Raw genomic sequence first — 9,474 nt, forward strand, 5'->3', positions numbered from 1 at the left:
GAGTTCCTCCTTGCTCCCCAACGGAATTTTGTTACACTGGTGGCCTGCAGTGGGATTGAATAGCTGGTGTACACTGTTTGGCTTTTGGAGATCATGGCAGAAGATGGAGAGATGGAGGATCACGGAAAGTGTGGTAGTCCAACTTACTTCAGAGCTGGATGAAACACAGCAACAACTTGCAGCTGCAGGAAACTAAGGTACCACGTTTCCAGTTTATTCGGAGGAAACGCGCACATATACCAAGGAATTGCATTTGTTGGTGTACAAGGTATTAGATGAGCGTGTTTCACCAAGCCGTATTGCACCAGTAATCGGGGCCTGCTTATCATGTGTAGGGGTCATTCCAAATAAACTACCTGTTCAGTCTACTATTGACAACTGGATTTGGAATGGGGGATTTTATCCCAAAAGCAGTTAGATGATGTTTTTGCTAAGAAACCTGCTACAACCCTCCACACCGATGAGGCTTCAAAATATGGTGAGAAGTATGGGGTGAACACAGCCAGAAAATGTATGTTGTATGCTAGGTCTACGGGACCTAGCTACCAAGTCAGCCAAACACACATTGAATACCTTCAAGGAAATCTTACAAGATATTGATGATGTCAGCAGCCAAGCTAACAATTCAGGAAAAAGATTATTATGCAACATCCATAATACAATGAGTGATCGTACTGCCACAGAAATTAAGTTTAACACCCTTGTTGAAGATGATCAAAAAGAGATCCTCCCATTGGTTGAGGATGACTATCTCATACTGGATGAAGATATCAAGAATGCAGTGGATCGTCTCAACAACTGTGGTCTGCACTCACTGGTGGATATTGCTGAGACAGCACAGAAGACATTAGTGGAAGTAGAGTGTACTTTTTTTCTGGTAATGTCCCTGGAACAGAGAAGCAGTCAGCAAATTTAAGCGAGCCAGGAAATATTCGACTAATTTGAACTGCATGTAACGCTCAAGCTAGAAGAGGTGACCAGAAGAGCGGATGCCATGGGCCATTTTCCACTTTTATTAAACCTTTCCTAATGGAGCACAAGTTGAACAGTCTTCCTTTGTTGCCATTTAAAGAGCATCTTTTTAATACACTTGTTGTAAACGCTGGCTCAATTTAATTTGTTTTCTTGCACCACAGATTACTTCTTTTCCCAACAAATATGTTTCAGCTTCTACCAATCGTCTACTTAAGTCTGTTTTGAGCGATATGCAGACACCCTACTTTCTGGCTAGTTGTAAAGCACTGAGTTGGTTCCCAAGATCATCACCACCCTTTTGTGGAATACCATTGAAAGTGCTGATGTTAGCATCAAAGGGATGAACAAATATTATCTACAGCTGGTGACCTTTTTAAAAGATGCAGCACGTAATGTGAAAGAATTCATGGAAGGCAAAATCCTGTTTGCTGAAGACATCCCTGTGAAAGATGGTCCAGTGACTGATAAGCTGTTCATACCATCCGAGCATGACACTCACTGCCAGGTTATTCTGAGGATCCTGTTGCCGTCTCTAGCCAAACTTCTCAGACGGGAATTCAGGGATTATTTACCTGGGGGCCGATATGAGGAAGTTTCACCAGAGCTGCAGCAGGTTACTCAGAGTGTTGAAAACACAATAAGCAGCCTGAGTGAGTGTTTGCTTAGCTTGACTAGCTTTTGGCTTCAAAACCAAACATCAGCACTATGGCTGCTAAAGCGCATATAATGTTAACCGTGAACAAAACCCAGTCCTGGCTAGAGGGCAAGTGTTCCAGTGAAGCTGCAAATTTGATTGCTGATGTACGCAAATCAGTGGCAAGTTACCGGAAGAAATTCCATGCCCGAACTACCATCATCCATGAAATCAGTGAGGAGAAGTTAGAGGCAGATTACAAAAAACAAGAAGAACTGAAGGCAAAGCGCCTTCTGAATCTTGGAAATTGTATTCTATGGGCTCTGGCAGTCTGGAGATCAAATTGATAGTATGTTACAGACAATAAAATCCAAGTCTGAAAAAAATTGGGCACTGAAATCCCAGCTACACTTCAGAAAGAATGTGCTGCTTCAAGAGGGAAATTCCCATCTTTTGTGTTTTCAAAAAAGAGCCCAGATGGTAAGAGGCTGAATTTGACCGTGGCTGATTGACAGCTAATCTTAAGAAGTTGGTGATTGATTGCTTGCCTTTGCCACCTGCCAGTGGGAATGTGTTTCTTGTTGGAAAACGTGTAACACACCAATTTGATGATAGTACCACTGGGGAATCTAAGTGGCACACTGTGAAAGTAATCTCACAGGTAATATCGGGGCTTAATTCTCTTTGAGCACCAGCAAAAATAGCACTTTACCGTTCATGTCACTAACAGTGTTATTAATTATGATAATTGTACTGTCTAATTGCTGATTAGCAATGCCACTAGATTAACTTTGTGTGTGATGTTACTCTAGTATTTAACCATTCAGCACTTAGCCAAAATTGTGTAATAATCTGTCACATTAATTGCAAAATGTCCACATTTTACACTGTACTTGTCTGTTTGGATGTATTCAAGGATCTGTCGGATGTTGTTGTGTAGTGATGCTTAATATATACAATATTTAAAAAAAACAAAACATTTTTTTAATGATGCTGTTTGATAGTTTTGAGAAATTCTTTGCACTCTGATTAATCATAACCTGAAAGTATTAGTGGTATTCTTTTAGCACATGTTAGCTGATTATTCTTATAATTTAGAATTATGTATTTCATAATACACAAGCACAGTAAAATAACAGCACATGCATAGTATTGTTTTCCAAATTTCAAATAATGAATACTCGAAAGTGTGCTGCCAGAGCAACATTTTTAGTTTAGGATCAAATGTGAGCCATTTTATCCTCAACATGCCATATCAAACAACAATATTGCAATAACACATATTTTCGGCCATATTGTATCAATTAAGCAAAATCATTTCATATTTTAGTTTGCACATATTAATGATCAAATATTATCCATTACTTACTACATGTAGGTACCAGGCTACCATAAATGGTACAACATAACATACGACGACGAGCAGACAGACGACGATCTACCAGTCGTATATACTTACCAATTAATGTGTGACTATAGAAAACAAACCCTCAAGCTAATAGTATAATTTTTTGTTGGTGAGTAGAAATACATTCATGTTCTGTTTTGTGATTTAGCCACATGGGTAGATGTATGTGCGCATGGGTAGTCAACTCACTTGTTTCACTTGGAGGTTGAACTTTAATTGCCTTACTTATGCAAACTATTTGAATTATACAAAAGCATTTCAGTACAACACGTTGTTCTGGACATATTGTGGAACAAACATATATACACACATGTCACATACGCTCAGATAACCGCAAAAATTTTCATTGCAAAATAATGGAGTTAAAAACGAGCTTAAGTTACGCACATGTTCATTGTAATTCATTGTAGAATGCATGTACTTTAAAAAGAAATATGTCTCATTGATTAGGAACTCGAAAGCTAATATTATTCTGCTTCAAGAAACGCATAGTCTAGAAAAAAATGATCATTTGTGGTGCTCACAGATTAAAGGTAATGTGATATTTTCTCATGGGACGGGGGGATCAAGGGGTGTCATAATAATTATTAGAAATATAGAATGCGAGGTGAATAGTGTTATTAGGGATTCAGAGGGTCGTTTGCTAATTATTCGGATAACCATTGAAGATAATAATTTTCTTATTATAAATACATATGGCCCGAATTACGAACTTGATCATTGTAATTTTTTAAACATCGTTAACAAAAATCTACACAAAATGAATATTAACCCTGATACTCAAATAATTTGGGGAGGTGACCATAATTATGCATTGGATATTGTTTTGGATCGTAAAGGGGGGAATCCAAGAGTATGGCGGCGATCATTAGATTGGTATAATAAACTAATGGAAAAATTTAGCCTCATTGATATCTGGCGTATACAAAACCCAAACTCTCGTTGCTTTACATGGAGTCGTTACAGACCTGAACTCATACAGAGTAGAATCGATTATTTTTTGATTAGTGAATCATTGCAATCTTCTGTATTATCTTCTTCAATGAAACCAGGATTGAAGTCAGATCATTTGGCAATAACTCTCTCCATTTCAATAAAGACATCAAAACGAGGGCCCTCATATTGGAAATTTAACTCTAGTTTAGTGAATGATAGCGTGTATATCGAACAAATCACATACAATTTTCCATTATGGTTACAAAAATATAACAATCTGAGAAATCCCCTTCTAATTTGGGATTTAATGAAATTTCGTATAAGGGGTCTTACAATTACCTATTCAAAGAAAAGAGCTGCAGAAAAAAGAAAGAAGATTCAGAAACTAAATGTTGAAATACTAGCCTTGGAATTGGAATATAATTCGGATCCATCGGAACAGTTGTTGGATAGGCTTGAAGGCAAAAGAAAATCACTAGAAGAAGAATATGACTATATAACGGAAGGGTGTATAATTAGGTCGAGAGCAGATTGCTACGAATTTGGGGAAAAAAATTCAAAATATTTTTTAGGCCTAGAAAAGACTAACCAGACTAAAATTCAGATAAATAATTTAATTGATATATCAGGAAATATAATACATGGGGAAAAGAATATTTTATCAGAAATCGGGAAATTTTATTCAGAATTGTTCCGATCAAAAGTTGTGACTGATAATACAAACATTGAGACATTTTTGAACCCATTGAGACTTCCCCATTTAAAAGAATCTGACAAAAATTTGTGTGAGGGTCCAATTACATTGAAGGAAGCTTACGAGGCTCTGCAAAAAATTCCAAATAATAAAACACCGGGGAATGATGGTCTTAGTGCCGAATTTTATAAAACATTTTGGGCTTTGGTGGGACCCTGTGTGGTGAAAGCATTGAATTATGGGTATGAGGTGGGTAAATTATCAATTACACAAAGACAGGCAGTGATATCATTACTCCCTAAAGAAGGAAAGGACCTCAGATACATTAAAAATTGGCGCCCCATATCGCTGTTAAATTTGGATTATAAGATTGCGGCTAAATGTGTTGCCTTGAGAGTGGAGAAAGTATTACCCTCCCTTATTTCTGAACTCCAGTCTGCTTTTGTTAAAGGTAGATATATAGGTGACTGTGCACGTCTGATAGATGACCTTATGAACTACACAAAAGACAGGAATATACCTGGAATTTTATTTTGCATTGATTTTGAAAAGGCATTTGACTCTTTGGAATGGCAATACATGTTTGCTGTTCTAAAGAAATATAATTTTGGGGAGTCATTTATTAACTGGATTCATTGTTTCTACTCTGATATCTCAAGTTGTGTAATGAACAAAGGCTTTTCAACTGGGTATTTTAACATGAATCGAGGTGTAAGACAAGGTGACCCTTTATCTCCTGCTTTGTTTATTTTAAGTTTGGAACCTTTACTAAATGCTATATCTGAAAATAATAAAATAAATGGTATTCAGATTGGTCCAAATCAAGTGAAATACACTGCTTATGCAGATGATCTCACCACTTTTGTTAGAGACTTGGCTTCTGCTACGGAACTATTTAGCAAATTGGACTGTTTTAGTACTGTATCTGGGCTGAGGGTAAATGCGGATAAAACGGAAGCAATGTGGATAGGTAGCTGGAGACACCGAAAAGACGAACCTTTAAAATTAAAATGGTGTTCAGATTGTGTTAAAATTGTCGGTATATATTTTTCATATAACGATGATCTTGCGACTTCAATGAATTGTGAAAAATATCTTGTGTCAGTTGGAAAGCTTTTAAAATTTTGGGCTTGTCGTAATTTATCTTTACTCGGTAAAATACAAGTTATTAGATCCTTAGCTATTTCCAAATTACTGTATACGTTTAACCTTATTTCCGTTCCTAAATCAGTATTAGTTAAACTCAACTCGATGTTTTATAATTTCCTCTGGAACGGTCCTGATAAGATCGCCAGAAACACTGTGATTGGTAATATGTTAAAGGGGGGTTTGGCTATGCCGGATTTATTGAGCATGTGTGTTGGAGCAAAAGCAAATTGGGTTAAAAAGTTTTTTGATAAAAATTACCATCCATGGAAACAAGTTTTTGATTGGTATCTTAATTCGGTAGGTGGAGCAAATTTGTTGTTCCAGTGTAATTTTAATAGGGAAATGTTACCGATAAACTTGCCACCCTTTTATGAGTCTGTTCTTCATGCATGGTCGTCAGTAAATTTACATAAACCCCCGGAAAATCTTCAAGAAATCGCAAGTGAGATTATTTGGAACAATCAAAATATTATTATTCAAGGAAAATCTATCTTTTATAGGGAATTGTATAACATAGGTATAGTTTATATTACGGATTTATATGATAAGAATGGTAAAATTCTGTCTTGGGATCTATTGGTTAATCGTTTGGAAGGCACGACAATTTTTTTAAAATGGTTTGGTCTTGTGGATGCAATTCCGAAAACTTGGCATATTAAACGTTCTTATGTTGTTAGACCCACTCTCCCGGTAAGTGTTCCTAGTGATGGTAAAATTATAGTTATTAGCAAAATGTCTACGAGAATATTTTCCCAAATACTAGTTAAAAGGAAATTTTCCCCCCCGAAAAGCGAAATATACTACCAAAATTTGTTTCCTACTATAACTTTAGACTGGAAAAAATTGTATGCACTTCCGTACAAGGTTACAATAGAATCTAAGTCACGTGCATTTTATTGTAAAATTTTGAGAAATATTCTATATATTAATTTTATTTTATTTAAAATGTCCCCAGCTTATGCATCATCTCCCCTGTGTACTTTTTGTAAAAAAACAGATGAAACTTTACTACATTTATTTGTAGACTGCCAATATTCAAAGGAGCTTTGGGGTAAAGTATTTCATAACTGGGGCAAATTTTTAAATCTAAACAGTCTGCCAGATAAACATCAATTACTACTTGGGGATGGAAATTTTAGTACTATTACAAATCAGGTTATATTACTTGCTAAACGGGCTATATACACTGCTAGGTGTCAAGATACCTTACCCAGTTTCATAGTATTAAAACATTTAGTATTGAATATTTATAAAATTGAAAAATATATTGCAACTCGTAAAAATATTATGGAGCATCATGTTAATAAATGGAGTGATTTTCCAGTCGAATAGGTCAAATTTTATGTACCTTACTCTGATAATTTGTTGTATTTGTGATTGTGTTGTACTTTTTGTTCTGTTTCCTTTTCATGTATTGTTAATTGTATAAGAATAAAAAAAAAAAAAAAACATAAATAAAAAAAAAAAAAAAAAAAAGATGTATGTGCGCATGGGTAGTCAACTCACTTGTTTCACTTGGAGGTTGAACTTTAATTGCCTTACTTATGCAAACTATTTGAATTATACAAAAGCATTTCAGTACAACACGTTGTTCTGGACATATTGTGGAACAAACATATATACACACATGTCACATACGCTCAGATAACCGCAAAAATTTTCATTGCAAAATAATGGAGTTAAAAACGAGCTTAAGTTACGCACATGTTGTCTGAACATTTGAGCGGGAAAATTATGGTCAAAAGAATCTTTTCCTCTAAAGTTAGTTTAGAATTCATTGTAGAATGCATGTACTTTAAAAAGAAATATGTCTCATTGACCAAAAATTACATGTGAAATTATGTTATATAATGGCTTAAATCAATTATTAGTTATCCTTTATCAATATTTAATACTGGAAAACGTTCAAAACAAAGAGAAAGACGTAATTAATGTTACTACAGTTTCTAGAAAATCCTAGTTTTTATGCACATACATTAAGAAGTAAAATTTGCACAATTTGTTTAACTTCCGTAAGTTGTGATGTGGTGAAATAGTGCTTTTGGTCTTTTTTTACATTTTCACTTAGAACATGGAGATAAAATTAGGGTCACACTAGTAAAATGCTATTTTAAACTCTGGAAATACTTGCATTGCTGTTATTTTGATAGTATTAAACAAGACAAATGTTGTCAATGACAACCAGGTGTTTTCAAATTCTATACAGAATTACCACGACAAAGGGCGGCCATAATGGTGTGCTGGCAGGCTCCAATTTTCAGTTTTGCAGAGTTCAAATCTATCTTGTGCCTTAACAGTGAGTTTTTTCAGCGATTTGTTTTCACAGTCAGAGACTATAGTATAAGTTCTTCATGTTAGGTACTGCATTTTTTTCACAGACTGCAAGGAAAAGATTTCCATTTGGACCACTACTATGTGACTTCGACGCCACAAATCATTGCATAAATAAACTAAAACCCGACAATATCATCTTTGTTCATCAAATACTCACCAAGGGAAGGATTGGGACTGAAAGTATCAAATTCAAGCCTATTCCATCCTATTTTCTCACACGATCACGCCACGAAACAGCAACCATTCGCCATCTTACTTACACTGAGTTCAGCTGGGTCACGTGTCATCGATGATGTCATTTTCTCGTTATTACGTCATGTGGTTTGCGTGATTGTGTCTCTACTTAAAAGGTTGATGAACTTTTTATTGATTAACGTCATATGTAAGAAAGAGAGTTATTGACACATCATGTGCGTGTTACCAAGTTACCACGTGGTAAAATTGCTCTCTGCCTAACCTAATTGTTCCATGATATAATTTCAATTTGTTAACAGCTCAGAACTAATATAATGAATGAATGAATGTTGATAATATTGTTTTTTGTCAAGTGAGATGATGCGAGACAGTAGTAACTGTAATCAAATAAGTCTTGCATGTTTAAAATACTTGATATATTGATTTAATCTAAATGTTCATCGACGCTAGTAGATTTTTTTTATTATTATTAACACTAGTAGCTTCGCGATGATTGGCTTTCGCGATGTTTGGCTTTCGCGGTGAGTGGCAGAAACTTGTCTTTTCATTAGAGTTGAGAATCTAATGTTGTATGTGTCATTAACAACCAGTGTTAATCTGGGAATACCATGTATGATTAAAATGATACAAAGTATACGAGATATGTAATTATATGCATAAATGATACACACTAATGAGAATTAGTGTTATTTACAATAATATTTGTTCACGATTTTATAAACTAGCATGGAAATTCCCACCACCAATGCAAATTCTCATAATTCTGTTTACTTTGCAATATAAAATATTCCATCAACGACATTGATGGGTGTATTTCACGGTTCGTGTTTTTTACAAAAATATCTATTCACTATTTTACAAAATGGCTTTGTAATTCCCATCACTAATTATATATAATGTCACATCAGATTGGCAAAATGTTAACTACAGGTAATCCAAAATCACTCTCGATAATTTTGTTTACTCTGTATGTGAACTACGGTTAAGGTTTGAGGTTTTAATCATTTTATTGGTGTGCATATTTCACCGGTAATACATAAAGGTACATTTTACAAAATTACCCATGATATATTAATTATAGAATCCATTGTACAACCTAGACAAAAGAAATATTTTATTGCTATAATGATAACATGTTACTTCATGCTG

General features: G+C 35.0%; 1 long non-coding RNA gene across 3 annotated transcripts in view; it reads right to left on the reverse strand.

The window, feature by feature from the left end:
• The window catches only part of LOC144348146 (uncharacterized), a 15,853-nt gene extending 7,443 nt beyond the window's left edge, over window positions 1–8,410 (reverse strand). For all 3 annotated transcript variants that reach the window (XR_014929927.1, XR_014929925.1, XR_014929926.1), the window contains exon 1: window positions 8,288–8,410. This is a non-coding gene — a long non-coding RNA (uncharacterized LOC144348146). The remainder of the gene's footprint in view (window positions 1–8,287) is intronic.
• Window positions 8,411–9,474: the final 1,064 nt, after the last annotated feature.

The sequence above is a fragment of the Saccoglossus kowalevskii genome, chromosome 7 (genome assembly GCF_978046115.1).
Source record: "Saccoglossus kowalevskii chromosome 7, keSacKowa6.1, whole genome shotgun sequence".
Taxonomy (NCBI): Eukaryota; Metazoa; Hemichordata; class Enteropneusta; family Harrimaniidae; genus Saccoglossus; species Saccoglossus kowalevskii.